General features: G+C 33.8%; 1 protein-coding gene across 2 annotated transcripts in view; it reads left to right on the top strand.

Moving 5' to 3' along the window:
* Positions 1 to 14,661, top strand: part of LOC132550297 (sex peptide receptor-related protein 2-like) — a 58,939-nt gene that overhangs the window by 27,887 nt on the left and 16,391 nt on the right. The window contains exon 1 of one of the 2 annotated variants that reach the window (XM_060214345.1): positions 7,609 to 8,285. The exons of the other annotated variant lie outside the window; for it this stretch is intronic. The gene's annotated coding sequence lies outside the window, so the exon portion shown is untranslated. Of the gene's footprint in view, positions 1 to 7,608; positions 8,286 to 14,661 lie in introns of those variants that run through there. 2 annotated transcript variants of the gene reach the window in all.

The raw sequence follows: 14,661 nt of genomic DNA, 5'->3' as shown, positions 1-14,661 counted from the left end.
CATGTTCCAGTAAAAGGGACAAAGAGATCATGTTCCAGTAAAAGGGACAAAGAGATCATGTTCCAGTAAAAGGGACAAAGAGATCATGTTCCAGTAAAAGGGACAAAGAGATCATGTTCCAGTAAAAGGGACAAAGAGATCATGTTCCAGTAAAAGGGACAAAGAGATCATGTTCCAGTAAAAGGGACAAAGAGATCATGTTCCAGTAAAAGGGACAAAGAGATCATGTTCCAGTAAAAGGGACAAAGAGATCATGTTCCAGTAAAAGGGACAAAGAGATCATGTTCCAGTAAAAGGGACAAAGACATAATGTTTCTATCAGGGATCAAAATGACAATGTTCTAGTCATAGGGCCCTTTTTTCTTGCTGAAAACATTGTTTTAGCTCAGTCATTGGTCAAAACAATTTTTTCCAGCTATGGATTAAAGCAATTTTGTTTAGAAACTTTGTACCAGTTACTGGTATGTATCCATCACTGACATTTAAAATACCTATCCACTTAAACCATTGTGTCACCTTCAGTCTGATCCTGGGGGTAATTATTGGACGTTGTAATTATTTGAATAACATCTGCTCTATTGTATGTGATAATATACAATAATATGTATTTGTCAATGTATGATAATTGATAAAGTATGATTGCTAGTTTACTGTAGACAATACATATAATGTAATGTTTGACAATACAAAGGAATTCTGACACTCTTTGTGTCTTCAAAAAACAAAATGTGAGAGGAAACAGAAGAAAGATGTGATTTTTCATAAATCATATTGTATTCATCGATGTTGTTGAGGTGTTAAGTGCTTTGTAAATTATCATTTTCTCTATCAGACCACTGCCTTGCAATTACCTCTGATAAAAATGATTGAGGTTTGTCAAGTGCAACAATAACAACTATTGAATTTTTTACTGAACTGTTACCATTTTTTGTTTTTATACTCTAGTTTTTTTTTTTTTATAACAGAACTTGAAATGATCTCTCAGATTGTAGTGAAATACAAGAAAATTATTGATTTAGAAAAAAATTTTCACTTGAAATGACAACTTACTTGATTTGCTGATATTAAAACCAAGGTTACCATTCATGTCGTTATCGTTATCGTTACCCTAAATTATTTCTGTTTATAACCAACTGACTTTCAATATACAGGAATTCTAATTTCAAAAAAATTGACATTGTGAAATTGAAATAGGCATAACTTGGATTTGGTAATACCTGGTAATTCAGGTACATTGTTTCACCCAACGATTAAAGTAAAGTTGTTCTTGATTGAAAGGATAATGATTTGGACAAGAAGTTACTTAAAATGTTTATTTCTAGAAATAAACAAGATATAAGTCAGATATCTTGATAGTAATACATTTCAGAGATAATCTTATTATTTAAGATAATGTCTGATATAATATTTTATTAAAAAATAAAACAAATTTGGACAAAGCATTTCATGGTTTTTTGTATAAAAGTTGTAGTAAAATGTTTTAGTACTTAATTTCAAAGATGATTATTTCAGCTTTTTATAGTGTCATTGTGTTTCATTATAGATATTTTAAGCTCCCGTGTTACTGTCTCTCTCTATATTTTGTTATCTTACAAATCACTTAATTACTCCATCATGTTGTCCAGGATGTGATATTTTTTTACCATAGATAAGGATGCTGGTAATTGGTAGATTTCATTCATTATACACTAGTGTGTAGGAAACAGACCTGCGGCTATATAGATATGTCCTGTACATTGTGTGTAGGATTCTGACAAACACATTATATCCAGGATTTATGTGTAGATATCTGTATTTGAAACTGATAAGATGGCAATGTGCTAGACAGTGCTATCAGCTGGGAACTGGCCCCACCCTAGAGTGCATCAGGCCGTGACTACTACAGGCTAAAACTGTAACCAAACATTTCTTACAAACACAAGCCATCATTCTCAGCACCCATCAGCAGCCTGGGTTAGGCTGACCTGCCTGTCATTTATCATATCATCTGCTGGATCACTTATCTATACAGCTTTATAATATATCCTAACCTAGGCTAAACATTCCTCAAGATCAACATTTCATTCATGTTTACCAGGGTTTCAAAGAAGTGGTTATATTTTTTACATAAAACATGATAAAAAATTGCCCCTGCAAACTCTGAACTGTTCTCATTAAACTTTCTGTACCGAATTAAATGTTTTTCCTACCCAGAAATTAGCTTGATTAATTTGATAAATACTCTCTTATTTTTCTCACTTTAATGGCCTTAGCTACACATCAGTATGTTAGTCGTTCAGGTAATTGCATTTTTGTCCACTTCAATTTGTAATGTGAATAAAGATCAGTGCTAGAATTGAAAATGGTGTCATGAACATTGTTCACGTACAATTGCTTTTCATATACCGCATAACAGTTGCTGTTCATTTACCACAAATTGTTGTTTGTGTACCACATAATAGTTATTATTCATTCACCACATAACAATTGCTGTTCAAGAACCACATAACACCTTGTTGCTCATGTACCACATAACACCTTGTTGCTCCTGTACCACATAACACCTTGTTGCTCCTGTACCACATAACACTTTGTCGCTCCTGTAAGGATCCTGTTAAACACCCGGATCTTACCAACAGTGTTGTAAGATTGTTTAAATGTTTCCTCTGTTCTTCTTCATAGATTTGTGGGAAAATTTTAAAAACTAAAACTGTATAGGGTTCAGGTAACGGAAATTATCTTCTCATTTAACTCAGCAATGTTTTGCATTCTGTATCAAATGAAACCATGTCTCCATTTATCTTTAAAATATCAGTTACACTTACATTGCTTATACGGGGAATTTGTGAGCAGAACAATAAATTTTGCATTTTCTTCAGTATTTGCCAACCATGTACTTACAAGAATCACTGATTTTTGGTGAGGATTTCAACAAATAGCTATGTAAACAACCTATTAAACTGCAAAGTTGCAAGACTAGTCATGGTATTATATCTGGAGGTTTAGCCATTGATAGAGGTAGAGGTCAAGGTTATACAGAGGGTATATCCATGATAGGACTTAGTTCAAGGTTACACAAAGAGAGACAGAATCAAGGTCATATAGTGGGTAAGTCCATGATAGATACAATTAATTGTTTAGATATAATGGTAGGTCCATGATAGATACAATTAATTGTTTAGATATAATGGTAGGTCCATGATAGATACAATTAATTGTTTAGATATAATGGTAGGTCCATGATAGATACAGGTCGAGGTTATATAGAATACATTCTTTGATAGTGGCAGAGGTTAAGGTTATACAAGGTAAATCCATGAAAGTGACAAAGGTCAAGGTTATACGTAATGTAGTTCATGATAAAAGCAGATGGAAAGGATATTACAGAGGGAAGAGTGTGATAAAAATAAGAGGCCATCATAATACAGGGATATTGTAGACTGATATACCCAGTGATAGACAAAAGTCAAAGTGACACATAAGAAGCATTTATAATAACACAAAGATTGGGGTTATACAGAAGGTAATACAAGATGCTTCACAGAGGCTAACGCCATGAGAGAAACGTTGGTCAGGGTTATATAGAGAGATGTCCATGATAGAGTGGTCAAGTTATAGAAGGTCAGGCCATGATAGAGTGGTCAAGTTATAGAAAGTAAGGCCATGATAGAGGTAGAGGTCAAGTTATAGAAAGTCAGGCCATGAAAGAGGTAGAGGTCAAGTTATAGAAAGTCAGGCCATGATAGAGGTAGAGGTCAAGTTATAGAAAGTAAGGCCATGATAGAGGTAGAGGTCAAGGTGATAGAAAGTCAGGCCATGATAGAGGTAGAGGTCAAGGTTATAGAAAGTCAGGCCATGATAGATATAGAGTTCAAGTTATAGAATGTAAGGCCATGATACAGGTAGACGTCAAGGTTATAGGCAGTGGTCAAGGTTAATAAAAGTCAGGTCATGATAGAGGTAGAAGTCAAGTTATAGAAAGTCAGGCCATGATAGAGGTAGAGAACAAGGTTATAGGCAGTGGTCAAGGTTATAGAAAGTAAGGCCATGATAGAGGTAGAGGTCAAGGTTAATAAAAGTAAGGCCATGATAGAGGTAGAGGTCAAGTTATAGAAAGAAATGTCATGATAGAGGTAGAGGTCAAGTTATAGAAAGAAATGTCATGATAGAGGTAGAGGTCAAGGTTATAGAAAGTCAGGCCATGATAGAGGTAGAGGTCAAGGTTAATAAAAGTAAGGCCATGATAGAGATAGAGGTCAAGGCTATAGAAAGTCAGGCCATGATAGAGGAAGAGGTCAAGGTTATAGAAAGTCAGGCCATGATAGAGGTAGAGGTCAAGGTTATAGAAAGTAAGGCCATGATAGAGGTAGAGGTCAAGGTTATGCAGAGGGTTATCGATGAAAAAGGCAAAGGTCAAGGTTTATATAAACAGTAGTCTATGAAAAAGGTAAAAGGTCAAGGTTACTAGTTTCAAGACTAGGATATAGTATGATAGTTGTCAAGGTCACAATATTTAAGTTGTCTTGATAACTGTACAGTAGTTGGCATGGCTACTGTAGAGTTTTTGTCTCAGTAATTATGTACAGTAGTTGTTTGGTACCTACCTGATATATAAGTATGATGCACAAAAGCTAGATCAGCTTGTAATCAGTGATCCTAACTAAGTCAATAGCTAATAGGACTCCCATGTCATGGTGTTTTCAGTTTATAAATGTGGTTATTATCTTCTAATAGGTTGAGCATCTTTTCATCTAAATCTATTCCACGTTATTTACCCTGAGAGAGCATAGCGTCAGCGTAGTCAGAAAATCACATGAGGAATTTGGATGTGTTACATTATCAATTTGGCTCAGTTTTTTTTTAAGTGCAAATTGATTTATCAGAAGCAAATTATCTAATTTTAACATTAAATGAATAGGAACATCCCAAAATAGATATCACATACTAATTTCTGTGATAGAGAGGTTTTTCTTTATCTGAAACAAACTATTGCCAAGAGATAAAAATCCAGGAAACAGAATTTATATATCTGTTGTATCATTATTATGTTAATATTTAAGACACAAGAAAGCTCTTATGAATTATGAATATGGTATTTCAGATATGGTAGGAGGTCATCTAGCTGCACTAAAGGTGTATGTAGCTGTGATGTGGGAGGTCAGATATATGGGAGGTTTGCAGTATGGTACATGTTAGATGTTTATCACTGAAGGACACCATCAGATAATCACATAGACACTGCAGCTGTCATTAAATATAAGTTTTACTATAGATAATTTTCTTTGTTTCAAGATGAAAGTACCCTATCAGATTACATGGTCCAGGAAGAGAGGCACTTCCTGTGACTGTCCATAAGATAAATGTAGTTGAGATCTGTCAGTTTGTATCTTTAACTTTTTGTTTTCAAAATAATATACAAGAATACAAATCTACGTTTAATTTTACATTAGGAATGGGTCTTTCATGTTGACATTATTTTGGTTATTTATGAATATCATTCTATAACTATTAATGGTAATTACGTTTTGGAAACTAGCAAAATTTATTGAATTGTATTTTGTTAAAATGTTTTTGCATCTTCATGTTTTCAACATGGCTATAATGATTATGGTATAGGAAATATGTCTGTTTATGTGATGAATATACTAATGCAGGACTGACAATGACAGACTACATTACCATACAACTCTCTGTGTACTACCCATTGTCACTTAGACGTCAGTCACATTTGTCAAAGTACATCGCTTTCCTACTGCATGATGAAATTACTTGATGATTGGATTTTGTACATCAGTGCAAGGGTATGCATATGAATTAGGATGACTTTTTATTTCTTTTTTCTTCAATGAATATAAATTGGAATTGGTTAATTTGCTCAATTAAAATATTTGTAATATTTAGTTTTTATTCAGTAATTTACATAATTTGTTTTATTGACTGATTTTTGATATCAGGTTTTGAAATCCTGTTGTAAGTGTTAGAGTTCTTACATAACATTGCTGTGAAAGTATACGACCATTATAACCACCGAGAACATTTGGTCTTATCTGTATAGCGAAGTTCCAAATCTCCAATATATGCAAGATAAAAGTACTCTTCAAAAACATGTGTAAATTCCCACACAAATAAAACTGTTTTTATTGGGTAATACAGTAACGAAGCATTCTCCACACCCACCTCGTGATAACGTGATTAGATGGAACTTCACCACGCAGACATCAACTATTTTTAACTTCACTAAAAAAGTTAGCGTTAAACCAGAGGAGTGATGTGTATAGATCATCAAATGTGTGTACTGTCCTGAAACCTTACACATCTCACTAGATTGAATTTCGGTTCTGATCCTTTTCCCTATCTTTTTTTCTAGTTGAAAACTCGCCAACTGCTATTCCTCCTTGATACGCATGCAAACTAAAATTTTTACAACTTCCTTACAGAGATAGCATTTGTTTCTTTCAGCAGAGAACATGCCACACCAAAAAGGAGTGTTTTTTTCATATTTCTACTGGCTAAATGTTTACTTGAAGGGGTCTCCAGTTCACAATATCCCCCTATGTTACAGTCTCCTGCAGCTTGTTGTTCTTTCCAGGGGTGATTAGCTGATACTTTATGTATTAATTACAATGTTCCCTGATGGCGCAGTCATTCCTAGGATTGTTTCCAGGATTTTTCATTATGTTTTTTGTTTTGTTTTGTCTTAATAGGGTTTAATTTTTCTGTTGTGTTAACAGTTTTACATAAGTTTCCCCTATGAAAGAATTCATTACTAATAAATCTCAGAGGTTTGAACGTTGAATTAGAATAATCCTTAATAGAATGAAACATGTAAAGTATTCCAAGAAGCAATAAAACTATTGACAGGAATGAAAATATTTAGGTTGTATAGGAAATGGATACTGTTATACCAACCATTAGTAAGATATATCCTAGCCCCATAACCTTGCCCTTCTCAGATAATCATCATCTGCCAGTCTGACCCAGGAGGTCTGCCTACTATATAAAGTCAGCTTGATGGCAGTTACTTATAGGTCTCAGTAAAACTCTTTATCTCATGTTTTATCACATACACAAGTTTATAAAGGAAGTTGCAAGAAACTTATCCATACTCTGAAAGTTATATATTCAAGTAGATACACAGCTCATATAGATATATTACAGTGCTGGGCAATGTAGTTGTTTTGAACTTTGTCTTAGAAAACTCATTTATAACAATATATCCTTCAATGTTGGTAGGATTCTGATTTCTGGTTTCTGTAGAATCTGGTTGTTTTCTGAATTCTTAAGGCAATGGTGCATTAGATAGCAAAGTCTATAGTTACAACTGTGTCTAAACATTATCCGTGGCAATCAGCTGTTGTCTCAACGAAACACCAGACCCCTGGGGTTGGATCTAGGGAGGGAAATTTCTAAACATCAAGCAGAAGATCTGGAAGAGATTTCTTACCATATCTGCCCGTAAACAGTCACTCCATTATCATGTGATGTCTGCAGGCCTGAACACTCAGTACTCCAGGCAGATGGGGAGTAGAGTTACTCAAAATGTACAGAATATCCTCATGTTATGCAAATTTTATGGACACTTTGAGACTTAAAAGTTAAAACTAAATATTACATGTATACAAGATAAGTTACATGTTAATGGACGCTAATTCAAGACGTTAAAGCAAGATTACAACAAATGAAGAAAATGAAAACTGACACTTAATGTGTATACATTGTCATGGGGATACTCTGCTGTCCAAGGAAGACTAGAATCTGTTTTTCTTTATAAAAACTCAAATTTTGAAAAGAATCCAGAAATATGGTGACAATTTGATAATTAACAGAACACTTGAGGAGGTGAAATAATACTTGACATTGTAGACACCTGGAGTTAACAGCCTGTGTGATATACACACATATATATATACAGCCCCTACATATCTGTGGGAGAGAGGAGGAGTACTGTTTCATTCATGTGCTGTGCTTGGTCGGACAGTGTGTAATAAACCCCTGTAGGTGATGTGTATGATACTCCACACTAAAGGTACAATAACCCTCCGGTGACAGACCTGGAAGCTGTAGGGAATATCTGGTAGTCAATGTTAACAAAATTATCATTGTTGGTTTATTGAAGGTGTTAATCAATGCTTCATCACATAGTGCTGTCTATAGTGTTGGGTTCTAGAACAAGATATGTGGATCAACAGTACCTGCAGGATATACATACTGCAACAACCTATGGGATATTTTCCTCCACTGGTCATTGGTGTGTCCAGTTAACTGACTAACACTTACATACTGGAATCTTAAAGTTTAAACTACAGGTAAGTTCTTTTTATAAAATATGTTTGATGTTTCTCAGCACATCTCTTACAGATGGTTCTTTAGAGTCTATGAGTAAGAAACAGTAGGAGTGGAGTAGACAATGAAGGGATGGTACCAATCATATCTGTTACTATGTGGATATATATAACCCTTTGCTCTTATACTTCTCTGTGAATTTAGTCTGTTAGGGTTTTAAGTCACCTTTTTTTTTAATAAGTGTGATCACCTCTTTTCTGTTGTCGTCCAACATATATTTCTGTCCATAAACAGTAAACATAATCTAATTCTATCTAAAAGCTTGTTGTTGAACTGAAATATCATGTTTACAGGATCCTTTTCATTATGCTAAAAAGTTAACCCAAATTGTGAATTATCGGGTCCCCAGCCTCAGGACCAAGATATTGTAACTTATTAGAACCAAATAAATAGGTTTGTGATTTTAAATTCTTTATCAAAATAATGAATTTGGGGAGGTTAGATTTATACTTTTGGGATTCATTTTGAAAATGATTCCAATTTGGTCAGAGTTACAAGGACAGGATAGCAGTTAATTTGATATCATACATATACAATATGACTCTGAATGACTTCCACGTGATGGAGGAGCAACAGAAAGCAGAGTAAAAGTGGCTGAATTTCCAAATATCTAAGACCCCGATGTATGGTGACTGAAATACAACTCACTATGTGGCCTATTTCGTTAATAGACTAGCAACTTGAAATTGTTTAGACAGAGATTAGAATTGTAAGCATTGAGTATTTTTTTTTTTTTAATTTTCACACTTTCTATCCCCATATCCCTAAAGGGCAAAATAGGCAATATTTGACAGTTTTCTTCTTCTCGTCAATGGATTAATGTTCATTGAATCAAATATTCCGTCTTTATTTCTTCATTTTTTTTGTCGCAGTGCTTATAGGTCTCAACTAAAGAATATTATAAGATATGACTCTGATCAATTTCTGTTTTTGTTGTAAATTTTACATGTGATTTCAAGTTGTTTAGTTAATGACTTTGTTTATTTGATATCTACATCCTATGCCACAACAACATGACAGTCTCTATTGGGCTCCTCTGACCTTGAAAACCATTTGTCCACATGTATCTGATATTCTGTAGTGACACAAAAAATGTGACAACATAAAAACTAATTCAATGAACTAGAGATAATTGACTTTGTCATGAAATTCTCACTCTGGTCACTCTTTGTTCCCTGAAGGTGAAATCGTCAGGAACTCATGAAAATTTAATTCATCAAAACTATCATCATTGAGAAGCTGTTTTTCCACCCATATTGATGGTTGGTACTAAAATGACTGGCAGCCCTACTACATTTGTTGTCAATCTGTAACATTGTCATATCATCACCTTTCAGTTGGTAAAAGCTTTTTTTTTTGTCACCTAGAAAGCTATGTGGAAATAGTAGAGTTGGAAAAGTTGTGCTCTACCTTGTAATATACCCAGCATGTATATCTGATACAGGTACTAGATATATGTTTAAACCAAAAAGTCAGAAAGCTATTTAAGTTGAGTGGTATTATGCACATTGAATGAAGAAACACAGGATCTCTCTTCCATATGAGTGACAAATAATTAAAAAAATTAGTTCAATGATGTTGAAATATTTCCTTATCATCCATTTACACATTCTATCAGTGTCAGCAATGAGGTTGACTTGTTAATATATTAAGATGGAGTTTTTATTTAAATGACAGATCATTGTTTATCACTGAGGCAGTAGTGTATTAGACTTTTATTTGGTGTATTATGTAAGTTTGATGGGTTGATTGTTACTGACAGAACTGTCAGTCACTGACAGATTGCTGCAGATTCTGTATGAATCATTTATATAGAGTTTTAACATTAGGAGTCACACGGCTCACATTACATGTCACAGATGGGTTCTCTCATGGTTTCTATATTTGTAGCATTATATAGATGATTCTGTCATTTTTCCATAAAAACATTATGAGATTTTCAAATCAAAGAATATTTGAAGTGAGATTAAAGTATGAATTAGCATTATTTTTTATACGTGTATAAGTGTCAAGACATGCCAATAAATTAAGACACTTAAATCAGACACAACACTTGATGTTAATAAGATGATCTATTGTGTGGTTTAAGTGTAATGTAAGATTTTATAATGCTGTAAGTGGCTGGCGTCCAGTCAACACCCTTTCCGCCTGTGTTATCTTACATACCATGAACATTTTTTATATGTCAGATAACATCAATATAAATGTTTACATTTTTTTCCTTCAGAATTACTTGTATAATAGAAAGCTTGTCTTAAAGGTCAACTCTAAATAACAAACACCTGTCTATAAAGATCACTTGTTTCAGCTTTCTATGTAATGCAATTCATCGTAATTGGATCTCTATGAAACTGCCCTATATGTAAAGGTCATTTTTCAGACATATTGGATTGTGTCAAAAAAAGGTGAATGTGTTTGTTTGCAATATAAGTACTGATCACTGTTACATGATAAAGACAAGTGGGAAATTTGAATGACTGCAGCTATTTAGAAATATCTACAAAACTAAACAGTTTTATGTTTAAATTGCCAGGAGTCTGTACTTTGTCTTTCAACATTTCTTGTTATTATTGTTTTTAGAAAAGAGTTTGATGTATCATTCTCAATTTAATGTGTATGTTCCTCATGGTCCCATAGTTGTTCATAGTTTGTTTTGACACTAACTGATAACACAAGATTGGCGACAACAGCCATGTTGTTTTGTTTCTGAAGAAACGCTTGATCATTCTCAAGCTTCATATGAATATTTCCGTTGGTCCTTAGTTTTGCTTGGTTTATTTTAGAATGTATGCTGAATGAGTGCTTACAAAAATTCACATTTTATAAGCATAAACGATCGTGATTCACAATATTGAACGTACGACAATTGTTTTTAAACTACAGCTGTCAGGTTGTGTAGAAATGAAATTGATATACATTATTCATTGAATTCAATCATGAAATGATATTGTACAGTAATACATCATGTGAAATTTTGTTTAAATTTTTAAAAAATCAATCAATTGTACTGTTTTGAATATATCTACTTAATCTGATTATCACAGCATTAATTACTGAAGAGACAAATATCACTTACCTGTATCTATCTATTGATAGGTAAGAATATACCTTACCTGAATATATCTATTGATAGGTAAGAATATACCTTACCTGTATCTATCTATTGATAGGTAAGAATATACCTTACCTGTATCTATCTATTGATAGGTGGGAATATACCTTACCTGTATCTATCTATTGATAAGTAGGAATATACCTTACCTGTATCTATCTATTGATAAGTAGGATTATACCTTACCTGTATCTATCTATTGATAAGTGGGAATATACCTTACCTGTATCTATCTATTGATCGGTGGGAATATACCTTACCTGTCTATTGATAGGTAGGGATATTCCTTACCTGTATCTATCTATTGATAAGTAGGAATATCACTTACCTGTATTGATCTATTGATAGGTAAGAATATACCTTCACACTGGATTAACTTTTATCATAAGATGAAGCTACCTAGATCACCATTAGCCTGATATAAATTATAAAAGAACAGTATAGAGCTATCCGAAGGTGAAGTTACCAAGATCAAAATTAGAATTACATTTAGACTAGTTAAAATTATAGAAATATATAGGTATAGTCACAATCAGACTGATGCTACAGGAGTGGTATGGGCGAAAGGTGAAGTTAAGCGTAGGAACAGTAAAGGACTTTTAAGGTGAATTAACCTAGATCAGGATTATATGGAGTAAGGTGAAGGAGTGTGTAGGACTACTGTGAGGCCATGCTGCCTTTAGGAATCACAAGTAAACTCATATTAGTTGGAGGAGTGGTCATTGGCTCATCCTTTCACACAAGGTTTTACCTCGACTACAATGGTCAAATGGTCATCTCCAGCTGAGAGAACAACACAGTTGTTGTTATAAATTCCTTAAGATTACTGATTTGTGAAAGGTAAATAAAAGACTTCATCCTACTTGATTGAAAACAGAGCCTGAAGATAAAGTGTAAACCTCACTCAACTTGGAGAATATTATGTTTTGGGAAGGATATGTGTGTATTGTTCAGAGAAGCAGAAATGTTGTTAATTGGCAAGTATCTCTCTCATGAAAAACAGTTTAAAGATACAGAATTCTGGAATGTACTTCACTTCCTGTTAAATACTCCATTTTAATTCAACCTTAACTAACCTCATCTGGTCTTTAAAACAGTTCAAGGCAAGTAGGATTGGTAGTAATGAAACCTATATATTTGTATCCTCATTAAAATGTCTCATATATGTGGAATTTTGAGTTTGTTTGTGTATTGCTATGTGTTATAAAAATGTTAGATACACAACACAACGTACATTTTAGCCAAGTAAATGTAGACGATGAACAATTAAAGAACATTCCAAAGATTTGTACCTAAAAGGGAAGACCTCACTGAAAAGATAGATATGTTGGGAAAACTGTTAAACAAAACTCGATCAATTCCCATAATGACTGTAGTAGTTCAAAACCAGTCAGTGTAAGTGTTACAGACTTTTATTGTACAACAGAACTAAAGCTGCGCTGCAGATTCTAGAAAGACTTTTTCTGTACAGCATTGGACTGGAATGTGAGGAGTCATTGGTTCGATCACCAGTGCAAGCATACAGCTCATCTCAGTTCTGTTACCATATTTAAGTTCCAAGTTAAACCTTGTACTGTTATCATATATCTGTCTAGTAAAATTTACACGTTAGCTATTGAACCAATCTATATTGCAGTTCTCCAGCTTGTAAAAATTAAAGAAAAGGGAAATTTTCATTTTCTTGTTACGTTTCATGACTGCCCTCAACCCTCCCTCTTTCCATACTAAATTCACACAGTTTATGTTTTATTAGCCTCCTGGGCTTATTGGAGGAATGGATGGGGGGTGGGATGGGGGGGGGGGGGTAAATATGTCAGCAGTGTTGCCTACTTGACTGAATGTTGAATTGTGAATTTTTTTTTTTTTTTTAAATGAATTTTATGAGAAACATGACACATTGTTGAGGAGACAAAGTATTGTTTTGGTGTACATCAGTAGAACACTGCTGCTAATCATATTACTTGTGGGAGATTAGTGATTAATTCTACTGCAGTCCGAAAGATAGAAACAGTAATTCTAGCCGTCCATACAGGGGAGGTCACTCCTGCCAGATCAGTTAGCTGCCTATAAATAGCACAGCCTGCATGCATTTCCTTATCATTTGGATTCTTTTTGAAATTTTATCAGTTAAAAATTCATGCAGGAAAGCATTTTGTTGTAACAACTATGATGTATCTTTTGGCAGGACACCATTTGATATCATACTTGACTTGAATTTGTGTTGAATGAAACCACAGGAACAATAAATATTGGTCAGATGTAGTGTAAATATAACTATCATGAAAAATTCATGAGTCTTCAAGTAAAAAGTGTGGTTTTTATTGTGGTACAACATTAGTTCATGCAGTGCTTTTAAAGTGTGAAAATAATTCATATCTAGCAGTTATCTTATCTGGAAATAGGTTCTTAATAGAAAGTCTTATTCAGGGGAAAAAAGGGGAGAAAAAAAATAGCAAAAAACTTTAAGAACAAAGCATGGGATTAATGGTAGCTGGCATAAGTTTTATGAAGATCATAAAAAAAATATCATTATCTTTTATTAAACCTGGAAAGTTTTCATTATACCAATCCAAGATATAAGGCTAATAGGTCGTAATATATGTTTGGTTTAAGTATTTGTTTACTACGGGGCCGAAGTAAAGTTAATGACCACGGATGTCAGGTTACCTAGTGCACTGACACTTTTTCACTAAGGGGAATGGACAGAAGTTGTCCTATATGATATGAGTTGACATCTATATAGACAGTGTTAGCAGGTCAGACCTAAACAGACATTGTTTCCCTTCATACAGTACTTACAGCTAAATTAGCAGTCATATATGCAAAACCTCTATGAATAAGGAAACCACGTCGATGTAAATAAGCTGACAACATATATATTATCCCAAGAGACTGGAGATCACTCAACAATAGTATATCTGTATAACATATTTATTTCTTCTCCCTAATTTCATTCAGGTTCATTCCTATGTTATAGCCGTAAGAGATTTTTCTGATGTGTAGTGCATTAAGGACAGTAGGAGTACACAAATTCAAAGACATACTAATAAAAACAATTGAATTATGTCCCTTTTAATAAGCAGACAACATCTAATCATAGCTAGTGGACATTTGGTGGAGGATGTGGGGTGTTTTTTTACTAAAGCAATTCCTTTTAGGGTCAGATAAAAGCTTAATGGCTAGACATTGGAATTATCTCTTACTAAGGTTTGAGAGGTTTTCTCTGA

The sequence above is a fragment of the Ylistrum balloti genome, unplaced genomic scaffold (genome assembly GCF_031769215.1).
Source record: "Ylistrum balloti isolate Yb309-2 unplaced genomic scaffold, AGI_CSIRO_Ybal_v1 Utg369624, whole genome shotgun sequence".
Taxonomy (NCBI): Eukaryota; Metazoa; Mollusca; class Bivalvia; order Pectinida; family Pectinidae; genus Ylistrum; species Ylistrum balloti.
Note: the sequence above shows the minus strand (reverse complement) of the source record. Positions and strands in the feature narration are given on the sequence as shown.